We start from the raw sequence: 27,687 nt of genomic DNA on the forward strand, positions 1-27,687 counted from the left end.
GATTATGTGAGGTGCCTTTCTTTTAGAAAGTCAACATGAAGTCACTGGAGAGGACTAATTTCTTTTTCTCTTCAGGAATGAAAATATCTTAATTGAAATTCGGCATGTGTACTTTGGTGCCTTCCAAGTTGCGTCATTGCTGTGTTCCATGACTTTGAAGATGACTCCAAAATCGAATGTGCACCTCAGAGCTGCCTCTGACAGCTGGGATTTAGGGCACAATAAACATATCAGCTGCTCTGTGGCTTCTCTGCTTTCCTTTTCATTTCAGGTTTGTCATAAAGGAGGAGACGTCTTTCTGGTTTAGATCTTAGTTATGTGAGAAGACACCTTTTCTCCCCTGTGCAATCTGCAGCTGTCGAGGTAGCCTGCTAAGGGAGCCATCACTGACTTGAACCGTCTTGAAACCATCTGATCATGCACCTGATCCTCACCTATGCAAGTGGCTTCTTCTGATGGTTGGGTTTATTCCACATCACATCAGAGTGCCTGAGAGCTACGGGCTGTGCTCAGATTCTGATGGCACCAATGGTGCTGCTGTGTGCACATGCTCCCCAATAGAGAAATGGGAGTGGATGTGGATTATACTGCCTCGACTCAGGGCACAGCCAAAGGATGCAGCCTCAGTTGAGCAGAAGGATGAACAAACTGTCGAGCTGGTTCGTGACAATTTTTGTTACTGCTCTCTGCAGCTCCCAGTGAACATGAAGAGCAGCTAATGCAGGGAATCAGGCTACAGAGGTAATTGAATCATAGAATCATTTAGGCTGGAAAAGACCTCTAAAATCATTGAGTTCAACTGTTACCCCAGCACTGTCAACTCCAACATTAAACCATGTCCCTAAGTGCCATATCTGCACATCTTTTAAACACCTTCAGGGCTATTTACTCAACCAGTTCCCTGGGCAGCCTTTTCCAATTCTTTGCTCTTACAGCAAAATTCTTTCCCTAATATTCAATCTAAACCTCTCCTGACAAGATTAGAGGCTATTTCCTCTCGATTATCACTTGCTACTTCCAAAAAAGAAACTGACACCCACTTTTTTACACCCCCATCAGGCAGTTGTAGCGTGCAATAAGGTGTCCCCTAAGCCTCTTTTTCTCCAGGCTAAACAACTCCAGCTCCCTCAGTCACTCGTCATAAAATTTGCATTCCAGACCCTTCCCCAGCTCCATTGCCCTTCTTTGGACTCACTCCAGTGCCTCAACATCCTTCTTGCATTGAGGTGCCTAAGACTGAACACAGGATTTGAGCTGGGGCCTCACCAGTGCCACAATCACTGCCTGGGTCCTGCTCACTGCACACTCAGAGCAGACAGCCAAAAGAAGCTGCAGTGTCCTGCAGAAACTGGCAGGGATTGTGCAAGGGTCTTTGTCCCTGGCAGTTAGTGGCAGCCTGCAAATATTTGGATGGTTTTTGAGGAGTCTTTCCCAAAGACTAGAACTGCAATTTAGGAAATATCCTCATAGTGGATCAGCCACTTTTTTCAGGCCACTTTGTGGATGGAAAGCATGACCCTAGAATCTGCTCTGGAACAGCACTGAGAAAGGGAAAACCTGCAGTGCTTAACTTTTTAAATGTTTTTTTTTTTTTTTTGCTTTCTACATTTGTCACTAATCTTTATCAAGCTGCTCTCCTGCTTCAGGTGAATCATCTGAGGTGCAGTTATGAGGTAGAGCCCTCTCTGAATTTTATGTTGCATTTCTCCATCATTTTTGATAGATTCTAAAGTTAAAGACTGCCAGCTGAGGAATCTCAATTTGCCATTTACTTCCAATATGTCCTTCATAATTTAGTTGATAAAGCACCCAAGCTTGCCCTGGAGAACAGGCCTAACAGCAAGAAACGTTCTAGAGGCTGCTGCTGATAGCAAACTCACTGGTTCTTGAATGTTTAGCTCCTTGTAACTTAATATTGATACATGTCCACAATTTGAGAGGATGGGAGTTCGTAAGGGAACTTCTGAATCTATAAACACAACTATACACATAATCAAGACTGTTAGGTTCTAGTCTAGTTGGAAAATCTTGTCATAAATTGCCACACTTTATTTTTCATTACACCAGAGGGATGTTTCTTCAGTGTGAGGATTTCTGCACCTCACTTTCAGAAATTTACCTGACACCAGATCTTAGTGGAAGGTTAGCCATCATGTTCAGATCACTTCCTGCAGCTGTCATTCCAAAGACATGTTAATTCCCCTAGCTAGTTGAAGTTAAAATATTAATCTAGTTATTGAAAAATAATGGGTGTAGAAAAACATGTACATGGTTTCTATATGTGCTGAAATCTAAAATGCCTAGAGCTGCCCTGATTTCAAGCTCATGAGTCATCTAACTCAAGCTGTAGAAATTCCAGGGGGCCTGTTGTTAAATAATTCACAAGTGATGTAATTTTACTGTGTATCTCATTAACAAAACACTGCAGGAAAGAATTAGGGAAAAGAACCTAAAGCAATCCCAGTACTTTTTTTTTTTTCTTCTAGAACTGTCATATCTAAAGAATTAATTTATAAGTGATAGGATAACAAGTTTGTATTAAATTATGGCATGAAAATCTCTGTCAAGTAATGAGAAAAATTAAGAGAATTCTTTCTGTTTCAAGTCCTGTACCCCAATATGTCTTCACAGTCTTTTGCAGATTGTAGGTATGTATGAATGTGTATATCCACCTAATTTAAAATCATATATGTATGGGAAGGCTGGGAGAGATCTCCTTTGCAAGAAAATATGTCCTGTGTCTTCCACAAAAAAAAAATAAATATATATATACACAAACATTAAAAAAAATTACCACTTTGGTCTCAAAGTTATTAAAGCCTTTTTATTATCTCTAGCACTGTGTAATAGTTGAGTAAGCAATCAGGTTATGCAAATGATAATCTTCTTTTATCTAGAGGTATGCATCTGCAATTAAGAATGTCAGTCACCTTATCTTGTAAACAGTCTGTTCTCAGTACACAAATATGGGATCTGGTGCAGATGTGTCTGTATATGCCAGAGCACCAATATAACACTTTTGCTGCATCGAAAGCCTGCAATTTCATGCTTAGCACTTGGCATTGTAACCATGGTTATCTGCAGTTTGAAACAGAATACAGAGGCTTCAGCAGATGGGTTTTTTACTTGGACCCCTGGCAATCAAAAACCAGAAAATATAAACACAGCATATGGTAGATACATTAGTATTATTTACTACCAGATACATGAGCTTTAGACTTTGTTGGAGTTTTTCCCTCAAATTCTTTACAAGCCAAGAGGACTGTTAAGTCATTTGTAAGAGAAATGGACTTTTTCTGTGTAAGAGAAATGGACTTTCCCTATGCAAGAAGCAAAGAAATTAGTGTGAGCCTTTTAGCTTCTAAGTGTGAGGTTAAAGTGACATGTTATCTGTAAGCATGTATATTTTCAAAGGCTTGGTTACCTTTTTTAAAATCTTACCTTCAGAGAAACTAGCATGCTGTTTCAAAATTTTTAGGAAATATTGGGAGTTCACTGCATTGATATTAGCCTAGAATTTTCTACATTTCTATGTGTTTCCATATGGCAGTGTTGAGCAGAAAGAATTTACAGCAGAATAAATTTAGCAGATGACCAGTGCATCTTTACAGGTTGAAATAAATTACTCCAGTTCTGAGGAATGTGTGATTGTGTTTTTTCTTTCTGAAAACTGAGTGCTTATATGCATTGTCTTACAGTTTTAACTTCCTAAATGCAAAGAATTTTATCTAATTTCCAGAAAATTTGTACAGGCTTGAGTGAGCTGGGTATTTTTATTAGGAGTTACCAGATACCATATTGTAGACATTATATGTTTTCCATACAGCAGCTTAAGAGCACTTCTTGTCAGGAACAGAAAAGAGAAATAACATCCTTCCAAAGTAAAATTGGATTATGCTCTTAAATGACAATATCTACTCTACAGAAAAAAGCTGGGGTGAGTTTTAGCTCAACCTTTCAAACAAAACCATTTACTCCATATCTGTTATTTTCATTCATTTGCTGTAGGCCTGACCTGGTAAATGGAGGTTACTCTGAAAACTGTACTTAATAACTGCTACTGTTATTCACCCTACTCTATACTGAACCAGCGAGACATGTTGGAAACATCACCAGAGTCAAGAGTCAATTCCAGAAGTATTTGAGACCCTTGGCCTGAGTCTGCCACTGCATTTTATGGAGAAGAATGGTGAGCATGTGTACTTGTCAGCATTCAAAGCAGCTGGCAATACAGCCTGCATTGAATCTCTGCAGCTCTGAGGAGGCAGCATGCAGCTGGGGAAGAGCTGAGCAGGAGCTGCAGAGCTGGAACAGATGTGGAAAGGCATTGGAGCTGGAGCTGAGCCACTTGCAGTTATGCATGGAAAAATCCATAAGAACTTCGCATGAGGCCACAGACAAAGAGTGGTTGTGGTGTCTGGAAGTGAAATGAGGCATTAAAATAAAAAAGCCCAGATTAAAGAAATCATGGGGAGTAATTTTACTGTTTCAGGGTTTTTCTTAGGGCTGAATAGTGAGGGACAGAGTTTGAATGTAAAGAAGCACCAGGAACTGTTGCCATGTTATTGTGAAAGTCCCACACCTTCTCGGTAATTTCTCATGGTCACCTCCTCACAGCGCTGACTCCTTCCTCTTCTCAGTACAGACAACAAACTTCAGCCCTCTTACAGCACAACCAACAAACTCCAACTCTCCTCTCACCCCACTCCTTGTAGCACTCATCTCCTTATTGGACACAACTATGGCCTATTAAGGGCAGGCCTGCTCCTAATCTTTGGTGATTAGTACAGCTGCAACTCCTCAGGTGTGAGATTACCTTCTGCGCTATTCTCTTACATTCTATCCCTCCACAAGAAACAATAGCTGGAAGTACCAACTACAGAAGACAGAGAGACAGGTTCTCCTACATCTTAGTCAAGTGCAAAACCCCACAGGGAAATGCAGGATTCTTTTCAGGTTTGAATGCATTCCTTTAAAATGTGGCATATCCAATTCCACCACATATTTGTGTTGTTGTACCAAAGATAAAGGCTGCTTTCACATAAATTCTTTTATGCTGAACAGCTAAACTATCAAAAGGCTGGTACCTTCTTCAAGAGCTTACAGCCATGAGGTACAACAATAGACCTCAAAAAATAAGGAGAAAACAACAGAGGAAAGTGCTGCTATTATAGTACAAGAGTTTTATTGCACATTGCGAGGGCTCCATATTGCTAGATTTTCATACCTCCTTGATGGAGCTTTCTTGTAGGCAGCTCCTCCAGGCACTGACTCTTCCTTGTCCTCACAGCAGCCAACTAACTCCAGCTCCTACCAATCCACTCTTTTATAACACTCTTCTTATTGGCTACAGGTGTGGCCTGTTAACATCAGGCCAGCTCCTAATCTTTAGTAATTGGTTCAGCTGCAACTCCTTAGGGGTAAGATTACTTTCTATACTACCTTTATTTACTTATGTTCTATCCCCCTACAGGAAAGGGAAGGTTTTCAAATAGATCACAAAGGAAATCTTTAGGGTTCCATCAGGATGACATTTTCATCATTCATGGAGTAATGGCTATAAAATGAAAGAGGAGAGACATAGGTTAGATATTAGGAAGGAATTTGTTATTGTCATGATGGGGAGGCACTGCAACAAGTTGCCTAAAAAAATTGTGGATATCCCATCCCAGGAAATGTTCAAGAATAGGTTGTGGTTCAAGACCCAGTGTGCTGTTTAGTGTCTGCTTATCTTTCAAATATGCAAACCTTGCTCTGCTTCACTTCATGTGAAAATTTAAAAGTTGTAGGATCTTCATCACAAAATTCAGTAGGTTTTGAAGTAAGCAAAAAATATTACACATTGTGATTGGAGTACAACGGTCAATATGTCCTGGAGCTCAAAATATAGTTTAGATTAAGGTAACACTTTGTGAAATTTTATAGTGACCCAGATCTGAACTATGCTTTTCTGTTCAAATACTGAAATTGGTTACACCTACCTCTTTTATACAGACTGTCTGCAATGGTAAAGAGGCTGTTGACACTTCCAGATGAATTTTGCTTTGAATTTTTGAATTTGTCTGAACTTGAATTTCAAAGCAAAACTCAGAGTGTGTGAGATCAAATAAATGAAAACCCAAAAGTCTGCATGAATTCCTGTAAGATGAAATAACGGAGTCCTTGCCAGATTTGCTTACTATCTAAAAATAGTTCAATCTCATCTATTCAGAATCTCCTGTGATAGCAGAAGGAGTAATATAAAGACCAAGAGACATGTGAGAAGCTAAGTCAGAGGCTTGAAAGGAAGGCAAGGAAAAAGAGACTCTGTAACTGTGATGTGAACTTTGTCCCTCTTTGAAATGGCATTTAAGTGTAGTGACTGTGGTACTTACTGTAAATGGATTGTCACGCACCCTCCTAAAGCTGTGTGTGTGCCCCCTCTGAGTGATTGAGGTGGATGTGCTATCCAGGTAACAGACTAGAGTTTTTTTCTTTTTTTTTTAAAGAACAAAAATTATTATGTAAATATGGTGGAACAAAAGCAACAAAAAAGAGAAGGAGAACCACTTACTAATTTTAATAATAATAGCAGTCTTCCATAAGCAGTTCAGTACTGAAGCTGTTGCTGTTTGAAATAGCTTCATTTCCCTGCGAATCTGAGGCAGCTACCATCAAATTATTTATCTCTTTTTCTGTTGGGTAATCCTTCAGATGTTATTTTTTACATAGCAGCGTAAATTACATTTGCTGTCTTGCAAGGGAGAAGACAAGTTACCTGCTGCAGACTGAATCCAGGATGCACCAGGAAAGAAAGGGAACAGTGCAGAAACAAAAGAGAGTTTTTTTGACAGTTAAATCTTCATGCATGAAATACTTCCCTTTTTTAAATCTAATTTCTTTTATTCCTTTCATTAGTTCTTTTCATATGTTTTAGTTGTGTATGCAGTCCCTCATTAATTTTTTTGCCATTTTGGTCCAGCTTTGGCCAATGCTTAGGCACTTGTTGACTTATTGACATTTCAGCCAGCTGATTGTTGTCATGGTTGAACCTGGGTTGTGTGTAACTATTTGCAGGGCCAGTCAGGACCTTTTTTCAGACATTGATCTTTTTCGTTCTTCTATTACAGATGGTTGAAATGGTTTCTCAATATTTTTTTAAACGAGTATCTAATATTTTCTGTCTAGCACTATTGACTAATTCCCATTTTTCTTTTGACTGGTCACTTGAGTTTACAAAGAACAATCTCTTCATTTATTATAATTTTCTATGAGTATATCCTACTGATTTAAAATGTTCCTAACAATTATTAAGTTTGCTCTTCTGGACAGATGTTCCAGTGTTTTGTTTGTTTGTTTGTTTGCTTTTAAATTACAAATAAAATTTCAGAAATCATACTCTAAATGAGATAGAAGCCAGATTTTTATTTTACTTTATTATTCTCTCTGTTCTGTTTTTCATTTCTCCCACTTCTGTAACTAAGGGAGTTTTAAGTGTTCTGCTAGTATTGCAAATCATCATTGGTTTTACTAACTAGCTAGCAATGACAGCAAAGTCTCTGCCAGACAACAAGAGAATATATTTTTAGCTCTTGCACACAAAATTCTGTAAAGAAAAACTGGACTGTTTGTATATAACTGCTGGTAACCATAGGATGAGAAATTCCACATTCATTATCAGTTTGTACAGTCAGATGTGAAATATCTCAGAGCTTAGGTGTTCATTTGCAGTGCAACTAATAAAATGCCTGATTTTTTCTGAGGATTTCAAATACCTATTAAAATGTAGGGAATATTTATTGAAGACTATATGCAACTGTATAGTTCCTTGAAAAACATGCCAAAGAGATTTCCATCCTTAGCTATAGAGTTATCTCAGATTCAGATACAAAGTGAGGCTGTTTAATGTTTACCTTATTTTATAAGCTATGAGAAGTTGGAGTCACTAAGCAATGTGATGAGAAAAATCTTCAGAAAATTTTTTGGTTTACTCTCTATATTGAAAATATATAAGCCAAACACATTTTCTGTGGTGAAGCAGCAATCATAAGTTTAGATTTATGATATTATGATCAGCTGGAAAATTTATTTAATGTAGCCAGACTTCTAATTGCTGTCTTAGACTTTGATCCTTATCATTATGGTAATCCTTTCACTATAAAAATCAATCAATTAATATTTTTTGCTCACATAATTATATTTCTATTGCATTAATATGTGTTTTAAAGGTACTGTTCTGATAACTGGTATTTGATTTATATATAAGGAATTCCTGACTGCCCTTAAGTACAAAATGTAGCATCAAAGAAATATAAAGGTACACAATAAAATACTGTTCACTGTTACAGGAAAGGGGGGGCTCATGACCCAGAAAGCTTCAGCTCCTGTGAGGGGCAGATCTGTCTTGGATCAGGCAGCTTGCAGGTCTGTGCCGCAACGCTGGAGCCTGCAGATTTTGGGATGATGTGGGGGGCAGCACTGCTGCACTACTCTGGGTTTTCAGGAAGCTTTCCAGAAAAGCTTTTTTTTTTTTATTTTTTTTTTGGGGGTAAATGAAGTCTGCAGAATTTATAGGGGTTGATTTCTTTTGTGTGTGTATTCTATGAAGTGAAAGTTATCTAGAAAATGAAAGTTGATTGAAAAAATAGAAATTTCTTTTCCCATCATTCTGCTTTAAATAGTTCAGATTCTACCAGAAAACGTCATTTTTTCTCAGTTATTTTGTTAAATCCAAGCCTTTGAGGGAACTGGGCTGCTATATGGCTGTTGTGTTGTTACTTTCTTTGGAAAGCCTCACATGTCAAAATCTGTACTTCCACCTGTAAACCTAAGCAGATTGAGGACAAGTGAGTGGTCAATCCTGCCCAACCAGATGAAAGAGTAAAAGTAGTTATAGTACTTATTTCTGTAAGAAAACAGCAAGGTCCTGACTTAACCAGTCAGCAGTGGGTGGGGTCAGCTTAACCAGTCAGCAGTGAGTGTAGTTGGCTGGAGGATGGAAGCTGAATAGTCACAGCTGAGGAGAATCAACTTGTTTCCCTAATTTAGAATTATTCAAGCATTTTACTTTTGATTTTTTGCTTAATTTCTGAAAACAGCAAAAAAGATAAATGGATTCTGGAAGAGAGGAGCTCTGTTGTATTTGTATCCGAAGCTTGTATCCGAAGCTTGAAATTCCTTCACAGGTGGGCACTGTGCATTTTACCAAATATATTAACTCACACAACCATTTAATGATTACCTTACACAGAAAATGATGTGAAAATTAAAAAAAAATAAGCAATGTGATATACAGACAAAGTCTTCAGACATTTTTAACTACCATTAACTTAGATTGACTCTCATACCAGCACAATAACTTCTGAACCTCTAAACAGGGCCTAATGAAGGCAAACATATGTTAGGAGAAAAAAAGTATTTTTATCTTGTAGGAGAGGGATTAAAACAATAGACAAGGACCATCACATCCTCCAGACAGAATAGGTAATCGCTGTTTCAGGGTTTGAAGATTGAGTTTCTTCCTGGGACCAGCCTCAGCTCTGATTAATCCCAGTGTCAAGGGATTTAGCATGATGATCCTTGTTGGTCTCTTCCAGCTCAAGTTATTTTAAATCTGAGTGTGGTAGATGACTGAACCATGTAAGTAATGGGGAAATAGTACTAAGGTTCACCACTAACCCACAAAACTGATGTTTTCTGAAGGTCATGCAAAACAAATGAAACAAACTTGAAAACAGATCTCCAATGTCTCGAACCTCAGTGTGGCCAGACAAGACCATTTTATCTTTTCTCAGTCTTTACTTATGAATTAAAAATTTGATACCTACTTGTTCTTTTTTTCTTCTTCCATGTCTTTACCAAATTGCACTGCTAATTATTAATTAAGGGCATCTATACTTCACGTAAATACACTTTACAAAATAAGTACAAGTATTAAAATGAGATGTGGGGCAGCAGTGCCAGTGCACCATGAATAAAACAAGTGGTGCAAACTAAAATACTGAGCAATATATTTGCCTATTGCTGACAGCAGCAAGGGAAAACATTTATATACATGTTAGTATATAAACAAGTTAATTCATACATGTAATTTTGTTTTTCCATGTTGGATATTGAAAGTGAATGTTGTTTGCAAATCCTTTTTATTTAGCTCCTCAGAGCTAAATGATATTTCTAAATGATTTAATCAGTGCCACTAGGTAACACATTCTCACTAGTTCTTATACTAAGCTCTTACACATCAGAGTAACCTACTATTGAATCATTTTCTAGTTGAATATATTTGTGTCTATGAGCATGTTTTGGATAATAGCAACACTTTTCCAGTTCTACAGTAGTTAATAAGTTCAGATATTGATGTACAATTCATTGCAAAACGATTGCATTGCTTAATTACATTCTTGTGAAGATGTAGATACAAAAGGATAAAGGTCTTATCTTAGTGTATCTATTTCCCCACAGGGAAAGAAACTGTGCTGTTCTCCAGTACATGCACATTCACAGATACATTAAGAGTTGTGCTCACACTGAGAAAGGCAGTAGCATAAATATTTCAGTAGAAAAATACATTTCTAACAGAAATAATGCTGGTAAAACCTCTGTATGCGTGCCAGACTCCACTGACAACAGCTTTTTCCTGCTTCCCATGATAACAACATCAATAATTGTGAAATCCTTTGGAACTAATGTGGCGTATGAGTGTAATTCTGAAGGACAATCACTTCACTGGCTGAGGATAATCTGCAACAAGGTGATTGGGGCATCTGGCTGCATTAACAGCAATGCAAGTAGATGCTGTGGATAGAAATGAATGTATCATCCCTGGTCCTGATTACTATGTCACTCAGATATATACTAACCTTCAGTATCAATGAGCTATTTTAAAGGTTATCAAAACTTCATCATGAATGTTTTCTGCTGAATCCATAATCTCTTTTAGAAGGCATATATGCGAAGACTTCCAAGCTTTTAGTCGTGCTCTATTTCTTGTTCTGAAGCTCCAGAAAAATGGTTTAGATAATAATTATGCTATTTTAGTGATGGGAAAAGAATTAGAAAGAGAGCTAGCTTGCAGCACGTTTTTTATATTTAGATATTTTATTCATTGCTTCTTTTACTTTCAGAGAAAAAGAAGTCCCAGTCTTTTCAATCCTTCTTCAAAGAAGTTGTTTGCATGTTTTTGTGCTAATTATTATCATTCCTCTCTAAGTCCAGTCTTATTTCACATTCTTCCATCTATTTGGACAGTGTAAGAGCAAGGTATTTCAGGTACTGCAACTCTGAAACACCTACTGGTACTGTGACTTTGCCTGCAATGTTTTTTGTTCTACTCCATTTGCCCAAGAACTCATCTTTTTGAAATGTGATTTTGTATTAAATGGAAATCTCTAGCGGGCTAGAAACTGAGTCCATCATTTCCTAAACTGCTATTGTTAATATAAAACAGTAAGTGCAAAAGTAATTCTAGTTTCCTTTCCCATTGTTGAGAGTGTCTATATCTCTGGAAATCACTATTCTGAGAAAACTCCTTGAACTTGAAAGGGTAGAAGATAGGTTGGTTATGACAATTGCATATCATCTTCTAAGGTACATTAGCCATAGACTTACACTTAACAACAATTTCAGCTAATTACATTTTCTGTAGGCAAAGAATTCCACTGTGGTCAAAGACCCTGCTGACACACACACATCTCCTGGTGAAGGTGTCTGGGATTGACTTGAGACTGAATGATTGTAGCTTCTGCCTCATCTCAGGGATCCTTTGAATTTATGCTGAGAGATAGCAAATGCCTCACATAATCTATTGCTTGACTCTTCTGTATGTTGTTCCACGAAATACTCCCTCAGAGAGTAAGTACAAGCAGAAATCTGACTCCAATCTTCCATTATTATTTGAATGATGGTCATTGAGTCATACTGTTTAGAAACATCATGGGAAATTTCTAATGGTTTTATACAAGACTAAAGTTTTTCCATCCTTTTTGGTATGTTTGGCTGAAAAGTGGGACATGGGTGGACACAGGTTATATGCTACAACCTTGACATTCAAAATTTGGCAAAATGAATCATTGTCCCTGGATTAAGGGAGAGAGATAGAAAACTAGAAATATGGGACTAAACCTGAATTTGATAGCAATAGTAGTGAAAAGCTATCTATATATGGTAGATGCTCTGGTTGCTGCAGAATAAGCCTAAGCAATGATTACATGTTTCTTACCCAAGGCAGATACTTTCAACAGAAATAGAAATATATGAAAGCAAATCCAACAGTTTCTAAGTATTTCACTGGAATTGAGGTCACACCTTGAAAGGAAGACAAATATTCAACAATGATAGTTCACTAATTTCTTCATTTGAAATTCCTGAAGTCAAAGAATTGTTCTCCAGATGTGATAAAATTAAAACATGCAAAATTCCTGAAAAAAAACTTAGTCTGTTTCATAGTTGCTTATGTCAGAGCTGGAACTGAGAGTTGATTGAAACTGCAAGCACGTTGATATATGTCAGGGAATGCAGCAATTCAGCTTTACTTAGTGCCTGTAGGACACATCCTAAAGAACTTTTTCCCATTCCAGTGCTGCTACCCACCTGCACAGTGTTCTTGCTAAGCTCTGCCAGTTTGTCAAGTGCCAGAAAGTAAATGTGGGTGACATCAGACCATTTGGGCTGTTCCCAGCTGCAGCTCTGGCAGAGCGGCACACAGATTGCAGCTGATGAGGGGCACAGAATCTCACCCGGCCTCACCTGAAGCAGAGATGACTTCACTTAGGTTTTATTGTGCAGATTGCTTATCATATTGGAAGGCAGAGTGACATGGTTCATAAAGAAACAAATAAAGAAGAAAAGATGAGGTGGTTTGGATATAAATTTCAGCGGAGTTAGAAAAGATTTAAGACTTGGGGGTGTGGGCATTAGTGATGGTGGGAAGACAGCACTCCTTTTCAAATGCCAGCTGTTCCATAGAAATTCTCTTTCCATGCAGGTCTCATTTCTGGGAACAGGAAGGGAGAGGGAGTTCCTGAAGAAGCTGGTAATGGGATTGGGAATCTTACATCTAGTGCTGTGAAGTAGCAATTAGACATCCTTCTGGTCTACAGGCGGTGGGAAAACGATATTGCAGCAAAACCATGGCAAGAGGGCAGAAGATTAGGAAATGCCCTTAAAGGGGAAGATATAAAGAAAGGATTAATGAGAAGGTTTTTTCAAATAATTTGTGATCTGAGTGTCACAGGTTACCAAAATCTGCCTAAACTGCAAATCTCTCACTGGTATATCTCCCCATGTATCCAGGACATTTTTAATGTTTTCCCTTGCTGTCACTTCTGAGTTTATCACTGCAGACACATTTAAGGAAAATTGGAAAATATTAATTCTTTTATATGTTTAGACCTGTAAAAACATTTTTTTACAACCATTAGCTTTTCAGCTTGTCTCCTTTAATATATTTTTCCTTCCTCCCTGTATTATAATTTCCCCCAGAAGCATTGCCCAATTTTTACTGCTTTGCTATGACCTTATAAATCTGATTTTTCTTTAGTTTCTATGTTTCTGCTCTGACAATAACATATTTTTTCCTGATGTGAGGTGAGCATCAATGTTTCTTTTTTTTTTTTTTCTGGTTTTACTCCTTCTTTGGTAAATGAGTTGTAAAAAAACCTATAATTTTCATTTCAGATGCCAGGAGTGAGTTGACAAAGAAGACTTTCTGCATACCTTACTGCTCTGCCTGGAAGCTAAAGAAAAAATAATCCTTTTGTATGCTACATGAAGCAGGTGAAAATCTTTTGCAATGAGCAGGATGTGAAAACTTTGTGAAAACGATGCTGTTTAATGCTTTCCCATGGCATAGGTTAGCTCCTACGTGTGTGTGCTGGTTGAATTATACATTTTCCATTAAAGCAATATGCTTCAGAATGATTCTGTAGCTGATGACACTGGAGAAAAATTTACAGTTTGTCGCTGAATTTATTAGCAATGCATGCCACAGTCCTTGGTTGGGTGCTGCATATCACAAAATACAGAGAGGCAGGACAAAGTCTGTTCAGATGCTGCTTATTTCTAAGATGCAGGCATTTAAAGGAACAGTAAAGGGCATATTATTATGCAGAATTTCAGACATATTAAGTCTATTTGGAGAAATATTATATAGATATACTGCTAGCTATCCACAGAAGTTATAGGCAAGCTATGTGCTAGACAATGTGGATTTTACAATATGGGGACAAAAATTGATTCTGTGAATGCTTAGAAGTAATATGTGAAGTCTAGGAGGAAGGCTTGCTAAGCTGAATTTAAAAAAAATAAAGAAATTCTGGCACCCGTTTTGAACTTTGGGAAGCAAAGTCATTATAACTCCTTCCAGATATCTGTCTCATCAGAAAATGGAATTTCTCATTTAGTTTGGGAAGCATTGCATATGTTTAGTTCCTGACAAAACCTTTACAGATGAGCATCTCATTCTCATTAATTCTTACTGATTTTTGTCAGCATCAGAAAATATATTGTCAAAAATGAATGGTATATACCTATGAAAGGTATTTCATTTCCCCCACAATACTTCTGACTTTATGTGTGTTGTTTATAAATCAGAAGAGAAATCTAAATTCTTTATAAAACAGAAGAAAGCTCAGCTTGTGGGTTTTGTTAAATATTAAAATTATGTTGGTTAGTTGTTTTTGTTTTGGTTTTTTTCAAATGGTTTTCATTGTGAGGCCCTCATTCCCTGAGGGAATGGCCTGAAGTTGTGCCAGGAGCGGTTTAGGTTGGATAGTAGAAAAAGGTTCTTCTCCCAGAGGGTGTTTGGGCACTGGAACAGGCTCCCCAGGGAAGTGGTCACAGCACCAAGGCTGACAGAATCCAAGAAGTGTTTGGACAACGCTCTCAGGCACATGGTGTGACTCTTGAGGTGTCCTGTGCAGGACCAGTGTTTGGACTTTGGTGATCTTAGTGGATCCCTTCCAATATTCAATATCAGAATATTCTCTTATTTTGTGGTATTCAAAATTACAGACATGGGTAAATTATTAAATAAATTCTCAATAATTCTAACTTTTAAAATATTATCAGTAAAAATATTGAGTTGTTTCCCATTTAAAAAAATTATATACTGATTAGATACTTTCTTACTGACTTGGCCAACTTTTCTGAACTAAACCCCAGAATGGCAGCGTAGTCACTACCACAAAGAGAATTTATGTCAGGTGAATGAAGATGAGAAGTGCTCTTAAATCACAAAAACAAACAAAAAAAAGTGAGATTGAGAGCTGGGCAAGAACCAAATGAGCTAGGAAATGAAAAGACAACATAGCTTCATAAGGGCTTTTTGGATTTCACAGTGACTCAGAAGCTGAATGCCTCATAACCTATAAGCAGAGGACTGTGAGAGTGAGAAAAATCCCATTCCTCCTACATTCCACTACATAAGCCACTTGGATTACATGAAAAATACTTCATCTATTTATTACCTAAGAAAAATGCTTAACCCCACTACATAAGCAAAAACCAATTGAACAAAAAAATCTACCTGATGAAAACAAATACTACCTGCTTTCAACAAATGGAAGAAAAGCAAAAGAAATGTTGAACTGAGCATGAGAGTCACTGTCTCAGACCTGCTTCTTGGGATGGGGTTTGGATTGTGCCTGTTTCCTGGAACAAAACCTGCAGTGGGCTTGACTTAAAAGTGTCAGCCCAGCTCTGGAATGGTTTCTGATACTCTGAAATAGATATCACAGCATATCATTAGCTAGGCTTTTTTGCTGTCAGAACCATACTCGAAAAATAAGTGTTTTATGGATTCTGCTGCTTCATAAAAAGAAGCATCTGGGCGGGGATGAAATGAACTATTTGGCATCTCAAACATTATGCACAAATTTATCCTGAGCAGGTAAATCAGCTCAGCATCACTGACAGTGTAGAGGGTATGCAGTACAAGAATATACACAAAAATTATAAAAACAAGAAAGCACATCCTTTTGCAAGCCCTGAATAATAATCAACAAAATGGACTCTACAAGGACGGGTTACTGACTCAAAACTAAAGCAACTGTAAAACATATACACCCTCCAGAAAACTAACAGAATGCAGATTAGAGGTATTGCTTCTGCTTTTCTGTTCCCAAACTTCCTAGGAATTAATGCTTCATAAAACAGTTCCTCAACTCTTTCCACATGATTAAATTTTGGTTATCTCACTGCAGCAGGATAAGTGTATGCAGATCTGCAAGAATTTAACATTGTTATCTCCTTCTAAATCTTTAATACACTTAATTTGTTCTCCTTTAAAAAAACAAATAAAAAATCCCCCCAAAACTGTGTATATGGATCTTCATATTTGAAATATGTTATTGCTTACTTTGGCAACAGAAATGAAAAGTTTTGCTGGAAGGTTTGACAGATTACCAAAATGAACCCCCCAATGGGTTTTAAAATCTTTTGGAGAGCTGCAAAATGCAATTAAAATTTTGTGTACAGTTTATATGACAGTATCAAACCTTGGATCCGGTCTTCCTAGTATAAGCTTTAAGCTTACAGAAATGCTTATTGAATATATTTTCTTCATAAATCTGTCTGACCTGTTGACTTTGTTTGTGCATCACCCAAAGGAGGAACAGGAAGTCGGGACATGAACTCCACATTTCAAGGTATCAGTCCAGGGACTATAGTTGCTTCTGTGTGGTTCCAATGAAACTAAAGTTGAGCTTCAGGTATTCCCCACCTATATACCCAGAAATCCATTCCTTTCCACATAGCGAGCTCCCACTTTCCACTACATTAAAAAGGAAAGGTAACAAGGAACATTTCACGATCTGCAACATCCTGTAAGATGGGATGCCGCATCTCATTCACTTCTTCCAGTCAAGAAGACATGGACGAGACACCAACTCCTTTGGCATCATGCATTTAAGAACCTTATTCAAGTAACAGAAGGGTAGATCCCTCATTCACTCGCATAAGACCACACAACTATTTGTGATTCTGTGTGCAGGGAAATAGAATGTTGCACAGTGACAATGCACAAGGTATGACTAGAAGAGAAATGCAGCTGGAAAGACACAACAGTTTTCCCACTACATCGTTATTAAAAATATAGAATGTGGAGCCCATTTTTCCTAACCTGGTGGATGATGATACATGGTAAAAAAATTATTTTGGCAGAGTTAATTGATTTGACTTCAAATATCCCATGATCAAATCATTACCTTGATCTGAGTTTTTCTGGAGCAGTTCTACATAGCAGGATTCTCCTTTATAAATGATAAAAAGACATTACATTATAAAAGGTATCAGCTGCTCATGGTAAACACTAGAAGCACTCAGGGATTTTCTTTTATTATCCTGCATTTCCTCATTATATTTAAAATCCATATTAAGGGCAAGAACATGAACATGAACAAGAACATGAATAAGAATCAGCTTAGATGCTATATGAAGGTAATCTTTTGGTCTGTGCTCAGGTGCTCTCCCAAGTGAAGCCAACTCCATCATGAGAGGCATGGAACTGCCTTCTGTGTTTGAACTTCCATACAAGGTTTTGCCTCAAAGCTGAAAATACTGCAGGTCTCAGATGGCGTAAAGGCCACTAACCAAAAGTATGACATGCATGATGTTTACAGGTGTAAATAGAGAAGGAACAATTTTTGGAACATACCTATTGCTTTTCAGATAGGTTTCAGTTAGTTAGAATGGCAGAATACATCAGCAATTATCTCTCCTCTATGATCATATTCAAATTAAATGGCTTATGATCTGTGCATAATCTAGCAAGCAACTAATCTTCACATTCTTGAAGGCAATGCACATTTTGCAACATGACATTCTTGTACTGCATGATAACCAGAGGGAGAGATTTTTCCTTCCTACTACTAGAAATGAGGAAAGGAGGGCACCAAAGTGAATGGTTTTCTGGCTGGTTTCACTCAAAATCTTCCATGGAATCTGCTGATGGCTTGAAAAGAATTCAATAAAAAGTTGAAAAAGAAGAGATTGAATAGGATAAGTGATAAGAACCAAGGTGATGAGAAACTCTGAAAGATCAATCTAGTGAAGTACACTGAGGTTCAACAGAAGCTTTTGAATTAGACTATTTTCAAACCACTTCAGCTGGATGTGGACCCTGGAGTGCAATTTGCAGTGGTACCAAATTGATAGAAATTGTTTTTCTATAAAGCACCTTGGTGTGTTAGCTTTGATTAATCAGAAGCAATTATCACAGCTAATGGAGCATAGCTACCAACACAGAGAGCACAGCCACAGCAAAGTTCACAGGCCTCTTGCACCTGAAGTTCCACAGAAATGTGCTCCATAGGCAGGCCAATTTGTTCATGCTGCTTTAAGTATCTTTTCTAAGCACCACAGTTATCATGTGTTTGCTTCAATACCAGCTGATCTCGGTCACAAACACCTCTGCACTTTGGAATTTTGAAATGACTTGAATATCAAGCATTGGCACAGGCTGCCCAGGGAAGTGGCTGAGTCACCACCCCTAGAGGCATTTTAAATGTATGTAAATTTGATGCTTAGTGGCATAATTTAGTTCTGAACTTGGCAATGTCAGGTTAACAGTTGGATTTGATGATCTTAGGGGTCTTTTCCAACTTAAGCAGTTCTGTGATTCTGTGATTGTGTAATTAGCTTTCTGTAAACATTCAAGCAACAAAAATGCATAGGTCTCACAGTGCACTTGGACCATTGCTATGGTCCTAATCTAACTCATAGTTCTGGAGTAAATCAGTGCCAAGCTGAATTAAATATGTAATCTTTCAGATAGAACAATTTCTGGTATTCCAGAGGCTGGACTTCAGTGAAATATTTAATCCTTTTGGACATGCCGCTTTGAAATATTTCAGGCTAAATACTGCCTGGTATGAAGAAGTAGGTTGGATTCATAGTCCCTGCTGAGTTTACTTGCTATGGAATTTAGTTTTTCCTGTCCTCATCCTGGGGTGAAGTAATCTCTTCAACCACTTCAGCTAACTCCACATTGGAGCTGTGGTCTGTGGAATCAAGGTCCTTCCCACCCTGTGCTAATCTTAGAGATGCTTGCAATTATACTGAACTCACTGATGGTCTGTATAAATACAGCAAGTTATGGATGTGGCAAGTCAGGGATTCAGCCAGCTCTGCAATGGGAGCTGTGATATCTGACAAAAGAATCAGTGCTCAAATAGAGGCAGCAAATCCTTACAGCTCCTTGCTTGGTACGACTGTGAGTCAGACCTACATGAAATGCTTCAAGGCCAAAAGGGCGACCTAAATTCTCATTGCCTGTGTTAAAGAGAGCCATTACATCACTTAAAATGCAGACTGTCAAAGTTCCCCTGAGCCATGCTTGCAACCACTCTCTGCATGTTCAAAACCAGCCACTGAAATGCAGAACATAACGTAATCACTGTTTTTTGGAAATATTTGTTGTCCCTTTTTCATATTTTCCCGGGTCATATCATAAACATTTTATTTAATGGGCAGTAGCAGCAAAATTTTCTCATAGAATTTTACCATACAGCTAGACCTTCCAAAAATAAATTAACTGTTTCCTTATAAATGTTATTACAGTAGCTCACCTGGAAGACCCATTTCTTTCTTTTCCTAAGTGCTGTTGGAAGTAATCCAAATATACTGGAAATTATGCCTTCAATTTTGCAGTGAGGAAGTGGGGACATGGAATATAGCTCAGAAGATACTTTCAGAGCTGCAGAACTGCTCCCTGGTTTACATGGCTGTTACACTACAATCCAGAATCCTCAGAGAGGAGCCTATGTACCCTGTGCTCATCATGGGATGGTCTCAGCTCCTCCAAATGGTGACATAATTACAGCAATTACTTACAGGAAATACTTCTCCTTGGGGATGGACCTCAAACTCTTGAGCATCAAGGCAGGTTGCTGTCAAGGATAGGGAGGAAGACCTGCTCAGTGCTGAGCACCTGCTTAAGAGCAACCAGTGACATATGGTGGTGCCACTCCTTGGCTTTTGGATAGTAGGAATAGGGAAAGGGGAGGGGAGGATATACCTTCACTCCCTCTCAATCCCCCCAGTGCTTCATCTCTAAAATTAGGAGCTGGACTTAAATTAGGGAGTGCAACATTCTTGCTTGTAGAAGTGTCCTTCTATCTGTCCAGCAACAGATCCTAAACCAATCTGCCCTGTCCTCTACAGAGAAAGTTTAATGAGAAAAGGAAAGTCTCATGCATTCCAGCTCTGGTGGGGCAGACAATGAGACAGGAATTTTAATGGAAAATGAATAGAAAAATTTGGTTTGCTTTGTTTTCCATGTGATGATATTGCTCTAAGGCTAATCTCCGTTGTATTTTGAATTTCACTTACTTGTGACAGTGATGTCCACGGTGGCTGTCACAGTAAACTGTGCAAAATGAAGTATTATGAAGCAACTGCTGAGCAGAAAGATGTAGAGGTTTCATTGCTTATTAAAGGTATTGCCATCTCTGTAGAAAATTGATTCCTTCAACACCCAAATCTACAAAATTGCCTTAGGAATACAGAAAAAAATATCCTCCTTTAAAAGCAAAAGCAGCAGAATGCGTTATTTTGTCAGGTTTGCAAGTTTCATTTTTCCTTTAAAAAGCAGTTGTAAATGAGTCTATTTTTAAAATTGTAGAGACAGCAAAATGGGAAAAGTTTGGCATCCAAAAAGCCCTGGGGTCTAGCTCAGCCTGCCACATTAGCTATGGCTTAGCAATGTGCATTATGCAAATAAAGCAAAGAGCCTTTTAAAACCTGATTAAAGACCTGACCTACAGATTAACTAGGGCCATCTTAATATTGTGCATGAAAAGAATGTCCTGTGTTGGGGACTAGGATAGTGAGGAATATGAGAAAATACTCTGGGTTTAATTTTCTAATGCTAATTCCAAAAATAAATAGATTTTTGGGAAAACAATAAAGAAAAATGGAATTCAGAGCTGATGACCTGTACAGTCTTTGCTTTAAGGACAATTGTCCCTTATCTGCAGTGTTCTAAGTAGCAGATAAAGATAATATGCAAAATTTCAATGACGCATGACAAACTTTTAATATTTTTTTCTATCTACCTTCTTCAACCAAAATTTTACCTGTAAGGAAGACTTAATACTTCTTTCTAGATAGGGAGACAAAGCATTTTCTATTTTTTTAAGTGCTACCTTTCATTTCATGTATCTTCTGCAAGAAAAAGAGGGAAGTAAATTTATATATGATGAGAAAATGCAGACAACATGAAAATATAAGTGCTCAATATTAATAGAATATTTTTACAGGTAGCTTTTTCCACTTTAGAGAACTTGCTGCTGTTGTATTGCTCCATTTATGATGTAGAATGAGAATTGGTTGAGATGGAATTCTGCTTGCAGCACAGGCTGGTGAGATAGATGCCCTCATTTGATTTGATTGTATAAGCTTTCAGATCTGAAACTAGTCTGCTGATGTAAACAGCTGATCAAATGAAAATGCCTTCTTGGACACTAAGGATTCATTTAAGGATTTAAAAAAACAAACATCCTTGTGCTAAAAGAAAAAAACAAACACAGGAAAAAAAAGAGAGGAAAGATAGAAAGGTGAAGGCACTCTCTCTTGTAATTTTCTTATAAAAATGTTGTCAGTTAATAGAAGAATTAAGACAGTTGAACCAGCTCTTTAAAAATCCACGTGACACTGGTTACAGAGTGAGAGTGGATAAGCCATTTACACAGTGTAATTTACTCTTTGAACATAAGTTTTTCATTGAGGTGATATCCATGATCAGACTACAAATACCTTGGTTGGAGTTACTGCATTTGAGGATAGCTCTTTTATAAGCTGACCACAAATAATCCTGATGCAGGTATGTGTGTCTCCTAGCTTTGAAACAGGATCTTTAATATTTGTTTCACATCACAGCTATTGAATATCTTGACAAAGTTTAACTCAGAAAGAAAAAAAGGCTGCAAGCCATAAGGATCTAAATTCTCTGGGTTAAATCTGTTTAGGAATGGTTCTGCACACAAAGGATTAAAGATTTCTACTAAGTCTATATCCCTTTTCCTGTTCTGATCTCCCTTAACTTTGTCCTCTGTGATACCATTAGCAAAACTGCAACCCAAAAAGATTTTGGTTTGATTTACTTCCAGAGTTTTAAGTATCTCTAACAGTTTTAATCTTCCAAGCACATGCAATTCACACAGTTCAAACTAAAGCATAGAGCCTTATTCTGAATTTGTTGTAGGAAATTCTGAGAAAATGAATCCAAGAAAAATCTTACAATTCTGCAGGTTTCTCTGCTATGTTTTAAAGGCTTGCAAGGTTAAGAAAAATTTACAGAATGAGATTCCAATGACAAGACATTGGAAACTGACTCAGGCAATTTTGAGTATTGATAACAAAGTAACTCTCTGACTGTCCCCTGTCAGGCCCTGGCAGCTGATGCATGTTCAGTGCATGGTGAGTGCTCCCAGTTCCATCAGCCTGTCTCCATAATGTCATTGCTCATAATACTGTACGCTGTCATTTTGGTCTGCAGCACAAACAGTGGCTTTGTTCTGTGAAAAACAAATATCCCCTCTGCTTTATGTCTTCAGAACAACAGCAGACATAGGTCAAAATAAGGATGGTCTAAGTGAAAGCTGAAATAAATTGTCTAGCATTTAATTTTTCTAAGCCAGAATATAAATAATAATTAGGCGATCCATGTATGGTCACCCTCTTGTTCCTGCTGCTGATAATAATACTTGTGGCACTAAACAATTTATATAGCCAGTAATATATCAGCCCTGCAAACAAATATGAATCAGTGAACCAGCTAAAAATTCTGTCTGAAACGCCCTTCCTCCACAAACTCAGCAGAGCATAACACATCAAAATAAAAGGTCAGAGCAACCCCAATTTGAACATTGCTAGTCATCTTTGATTGGGTTTGACTCCGAGTCTCGTTTATCAGTGTAAGCCACTGAAATGATATCTGTATTTCCAAATTCTTTCTAATTTGTTTCACTGCAGTCTTTGGAAAGGAATACAATAATTTCTGCTTTGTTCATGATTTTTGTTTCCTCCAAATAGTCTCCAAATTTGCTTTTCAGCTTTCTGGAAGCAGAGAGAAGAACTTCATTAGCATTACTACTGCTACTACTATGCCTAATTGTTATTATTATTATTACCAGTATTTCTGAATTTTTAAGTTACTCTTAGGTACACCACAACAGAGGTGAAATACAACAGGGAATCTGCAAGGCCACTGCTCCCAAATATTAGTTTTTTCTTAACTAAAACCATTAGAAAATGCTAAAATTGGGAGGTTTATAAAGCTTTTTTCCATTTTTCTGGCAGACAACTTAGAAAAATGTGACTGAACATCTACAGTATGTGCTTCTAGCTTAAGGGCCAGCTGAACTGATGAAAAGGTAAAGCAGGAAATAAGAGAAAGAAAAAGACAATAAAGATAAATAGATTTAACCAGCCTCCTTTTGCTAGTTCACAGAAAATGAAAGTTACCTTTAGCTAAAGATCTTTCTTGAGTGGATCACAGGGCACATAAGTGTTCACTGTGGTCCAATTTGTTTGATTAAATATTCATAGAATAGCTAAGGGTGAGGTTTTCCTCTGGTTTAATCAATAGGAACATTGCCATTTTCTCCAACAGGAGTGTTTATGGCATGGCTTGCCTAAATGAATGCAATGTATATTCTTTGCAGCAAGAATATTCACATGCTTCAAGCCCATTTGCAGCTCTGCTTTCTATCCATCTGCTGATTCAATTGCCTCCACATTGTTATCCAGTGACATTTAAAGTTCTCTATGGTATCTGAGGCAACCAAACAAAGCTGGTTCATATGTCACAGGACTTAATGGGGGCAGTGCCTCCTGAATTGGCAACAGCTGGCCAGGTTGTTTGCCCTAGGGCAGCTCAAATGACACTGGATAACTAAACTAAGGCAAATATTTCACCTCAGATTTTCTGGCCATAGAATTCCAGTCTTCCCCTGCTAAGGTTGCTTGCTGTGTAAGTTACAAAAATTAGTGAAGAGTTAATTTTGTTCACAGGGAAATGTGCAAGGCAGGGCAAGGCTCTAAACATTTGATGGTGATGGATCCATCTCCTTTTATCACCATTGATAGCTCTTCCAAAGTGAAAAGATTCTAAGGTCCGTGAGTCTGTCTCTTCCAGTGTTAAATTACAATGCATTTGAACGACCTTATGGTGCAAAACCAGAAGGGAGATGGAGACACTTGTTCTCTTGACACTCATTCTCTAACCCAAATTACCTTTCCTTTCTCTTGCAGAGCTGGTCATTCACTTATGAAAGCATTTTGGTAATAGTGAGGGCTCTTCCTTTGATGTCTGTCAGTAGCAATAAGGACACATCCTTTGCTGGTGTAACTTGATATGTGCCCAATGAAATCACCTAGTACATTACCTCATCACTTTTACCCTTGAACTGAAAGAAGCAGAAAAAGAATCTTTGCTTTTAGTGGGTAGCTGAAGCAGATCGTACCCTTGGAAAGAAAATGTAAACCTCAGGCTTTGTGCTTCCTGGAATTCTGTGTCTTCCTTAGCAGCTCAGTTTAAAGAAAAGAGCAGATTGTTAAGCATCACTTGTATAGTTTGGTGAACAACAATTAAAACATGAAATCATTGATTGCCACAGAGTTACTGAGAATCTTTCTTCCCACCTGAATTATAATGTGGTCTGACAGTTAAAGACGGGTTTGGTGTAAAGTCTGAAATTCATGGTTGAATAAAGATTTTACATAAATCTGGAACATGTTTTCAACTGTTAGTAAAAGCAAACCTCTGAGTCCCTACTCTGTGCTCTCAGATTCCTAATAAAGGTGAGGAGCTGGAAAGAATATAGAGGGGTAGAGTGACTGACTTATAAGGATTTATACAAGGAGCTGAATGTTGATATCTTGGCCTGACAACTTAGCAGGATAAGGTAACAGTTCTCAAGCACTTGAACAGTATAAACATGAAAATATGCTAGGAATTATTAAGGCTGACAAAAAAGATATCAAAATCACCAGACAGTAAGCAATAGGACTGCCTTCAGAGCATTTTGTACACAAATACATTTATGGAGCTTAAACAGTTATTACAGATGATTGCAGGGGTTTTTTTTCATTATTTTAAAAAATTATTAGTTTTTTTAGAATCAGGCCTGAAGCAATGGAAAAAAAGTAGTGAAAAGAATTCCAGAAAATAATATTTTCTAAATATAAGATCCATTCAGCTGAGCAATAATCTTTACAGGGAAAGAATGTGAATCCCAGAATTGAAGGGTCTATTAAAAGCAATCTTATGCTGACATCGTTATTGACTGCATGATTTAATGCAGGGCAAATTTCCCCATCTCAAATATCTATTATTTTAAATTCAACAAGAACTACTGGACAGGATTTATGAAACTTGCCTTGTAAAAAGAAAAACTTTGAGCGAGAATATAAATATACCTCAGTTTTTACATCAAGCTGTCTTGATTTACCAGTGTCTCCGCAAACCTATGAAGTAGTGCTTGTAATTCAAGGCTGCTCATTGTAATACATAACATTTTACTTGTCTGTCTTCAGTGTGTGTGATGCGGGGGAAGGGTATATACGGGAGAATACATGTCCAATTGTGTCAGGAACTGACGTTTTAAAAAAGGAACCCACTTACCGAGGCAGTTACGTCCAGACATGGACAACACTGGACAAACCAGATAAGTGAAGAGCTTTTGCTTTTATTCTCAGCACATCAGTCTCAGAACATTGTTAGACAATGGAGACAGGATGTTAACAGCTCGCTGATCCACAGGGAATGCCAAGGAGGTGGAGCAGTACAGCACAGCATAAAACCATCTCAGTCTAGATTTCAGCCAATCATACATAGAACAACACATATTGACAAGCATTCTATCCAATCTTATAAAACACATGTAATGCTAGTTAAAACAAAGACTGGTTCATAAGAGACAAAGAACAGAGCTCTATTCATGCTAACCTTCTAAAGATATACATTAAATAACCTTGTTGCCATCCTTAAACCAATTCTACAGAGGCCTATTGTTATTTGTCACGTATGCTCTACTGCTTGGAAAACTTTTCTTCTGTATTTGCAATGCTAACAAAACTTCAATCTGAGGCCTATACTTTTTTAACCATTTCCTAAAAACCCTATAACTTTATGGATTCCAACATGTGAAATGGCTAATTATGAACTCAAAATGAATCCTGAAATTTTTGTATATATAGTTAGTTACTCATGTTAAGCTTGGATTAAGATCTATAGGATCCAGTCTCAGGGTTACTTCAAGAATTTTCCCAAGGGCTTTTGTCTGCAAGAGTACTAAAGTTTAATGTTCTTTTTTAGTTTAAATGTAGCTGCCTGGACTAGTCAGATAATCTGATAATTTTTAAGTAACAAAAAATTTATCGTTTCTTTTGCTAATGGACCTGGGACAGTTGTATTGTAATCTGGATAATTTACTGCAATATGAACATATGGTTCAGACTGTAACAATTGACCATAGATTATCTCTGTATTCATATGAAAATATGACCAATTTGTACAGAGTATTATTGATCAAAAGATTAGTTATTTGAATCTATTAGGGCATTTGAAAATCTTAGCTAATGCTGCTCCCCAGTACAACTCTGATGATCTCAATGGGGTGATCTCAGCAGGGATTTGATTTACATAATTCCATAATTCTCATCTGATTTACATGTGTAAAAATGCACTTACCATGGGGGGTTGTGTTGGAATTACTGAAAAAAAAAGGTGCGACTAGTATTTCTCATAAAATTGAATAAATAGCCAATGGCTCATAAAAGTGTTAAGTAGACACTTGAATATTCTCTGCTGTATTGTTATATGAAGACTGTGGAAGACATTCTGACCCTAACAGAAAGAAGAAGGAATTTAAGGACTGGGCATTTTCTGGACAAGCAGACACCTAAGGTCTAATTCTGCTTTCCTCTGTGATCTTGGTTTGTTGAATCTGTATTCAATATCTGTGTTCTCAGTTCCTAAAAGGAATATGAGAAAACATACTGGAATTCCAGGCTGCTTCATAAGCACAAAAATCTGGATGATAATCAATTATCAGAACTGAACTATGGAGTCAAGATAAGTTCCAGCAGTCCAAGTACTGATCAAGCTGAGATCAAGTTCCAACAACAAATTCTCTGAAAATTGTTATTAATACTCTGATAGCCTGCAGAATTTAATATATCTTTTTTTTGTACTTTTTAGGGTTTTTTAGTATTTTTAGCTAACAAGGAATTTTATTTATGTCTCAGGAGACTTTTCATAGCAAGAGAGAACCACACTCAATAATCACAAAAAATGCTGTCTTTTCCTCTAGCACGCCTTGCAATTATAAATGTTTTTTCTCTTTCTTCTTATGAAGTACAAAGTTCTGCAAGCTTAAAGCATGCAATACAAAGAGTCAAGGGACCTGCAAGGTACCATTAATTGAGGTGTATAACCTCACTCTTCCTTTGTCCATTTATTTCCTTAAATAACAGGCTTGCCTTACAAGGAAATGAAAAAAGATGCTACAGCTAACCCCAACAAAACATCTTGTTCTGTAGCTAAATTACTCAACATCAATCATTTAAGATCCTGCTGTGGAATTCAGTCTAGGTATAATTGTGTTTTTTCAATTGCTTTCAGTTAAACAGAATTCCATTGTTTGCTTAACACACTTCAGAATAACATTGTGACCACTCTAAATAAAAAAGACCCTCCTTCATTCAAAT

The 27,687-nt window shown here is 37.4% G+C and overlaps 1 long non-coding RNA gene across 5 annotated transcripts in view; it reads left to right on the top strand.

Annotated features, from left to right (window-relative positions):
• Nucleotides 1-6,543, top strand: part of LOC134430464 (uncharacterized) — an 84,808-nt gene extending 78,265 nt beyond the window's left edge. For all 5 annotated transcript variants that reach the window (XR_010030828.1, XR_010030832.1, XR_010030829.1 and 2 more), the window contains 2 exons: nucleotides 272-741; nucleotides 4,009-6,543. This is a non-coding gene — a long non-coding RNA (uncharacterized LOC134430464). The remainder of the gene's footprint in view (nucleotides 1-271; nucleotides 742-4,008) is intronic.
• Nucleotides 6,544-27,687: the final 21,144 nt, after the last annotated feature.

Source organism: Melospiza melodia, chromosome 1 (genome assembly GCF_035770615.1).
Source record: "Melospiza melodia melodia isolate bMelMel2 chromosome 1, bMelMel2.pri, whole genome shotgun sequence".
Classification (NCBI taxonomy): Eukaryota; Metazoa; Chordata; class Aves; order Passeriformes; family Passerellidae; genus Melospiza; species Melospiza melodia.